The sequence below is a fragment of the Nannospalax galili genome, unplaced genomic scaffold (genome assembly GCF_000622305.1).
Source record: "Nannospalax galili isolate Female #2095 unplaced genomic scaffold, S.galili_v1.0 C48361651, whole genome shotgun sequence".
Classification (NCBI taxonomy): domain Eukaryota; kingdom Metazoa; phylum Chordata; class Mammalia; order Rodentia; family Spalacidae; genus Nannospalax; species Nannospalax galili.
Window position 1 is genome coordinate 1 of NW_008466470.1, and position 895 is coordinate 895.

Consider the following 895-nt stretch of genomic DNA (forward strand, 5'->3'; position numbering starts at 1 on the left):
TAATAATAATACAAAAGAGAAAACATACAAGAATATCTGTAATATTACTCTAAGTGGAGAAAGCCTAAGTATAACGATAAGTATAATGATGAAATCACCCAAAATAGCTGAAATTACCAGCAGATTGGTGGTGGTGAGCCTATGGTTTTCTGAAGATAAATAAATAAATACACACATATGTGTCATATATATATATGAAAAAATTAGGTTAGGTTAAAAAATGATATAATCCAACCTTATTGTGCTCATCAGTCAGGCTGGTTCTATCTGTTTTTCAAAAATATTCACTAGACTATTTCTCTAGAGTATGCCCCTTCCCACATCCTAGAGGGGACAGAACCCCTCTGGAGGGCAACCCTGCAATACTGGTTAAAATGACAAACGTACAGTGTAAAATGAAGTATGCCACAAAGATACTGCATTCTATAAATGCATAAAAAAACAAGTTTCCATCGAGGAGAATCCAGTGAATTAAATTATTGTCTGGCCATGAAGTGGACTACTAGCTAGCTCTTAAAATGAATTAGGCAGCTCTGCACATACTGAAATAGATTGATATCTAATATACTGTTCAGTGAAAAGGCAAGGTGCAGAATGTATATTATTTGTAATACACATTTCAGTTCTCTATTGCTACACAACTCAAAAATAATGGTTCACAGTGACAGCTCACAGATTTTTTATCTTGGATAAGCTCAGCAAGGAAAGCTCATCTGTTACACATAGCATCATGAGGGGTGGCCTGAACTGGCTGGAGAAGAAGATGGTTTCATTCATCACATGGATGCTAATCTATTTTAGCTGACAGCTAGAAGGTCAGCTTAGATGTTAGTAGTACCTGTGTTTTGTACTCCTGTGCAGTTTTTCCCTATGACTAGGTAGGGATCTCACAAGT

At 36.1% G+C, this 895-nt stretch overlaps 1 non-coding gene across 1 annotated transcript; it reads left to right on the forward strand.

The window, feature by feature from the left end:
• The first annotated feature begins 83 nt into the window (after window positions 1-83).
• Window positions 84-155, forward strand: LOC115069105. Its single transcript, XR_003848412.1, has one exon. It is a non-coding gene; the product is annotated as a small nucleolar RNA SNORD65 (small nucleolar RNA).
• Window positions 156-895: the final 740 nt, after the last annotated feature.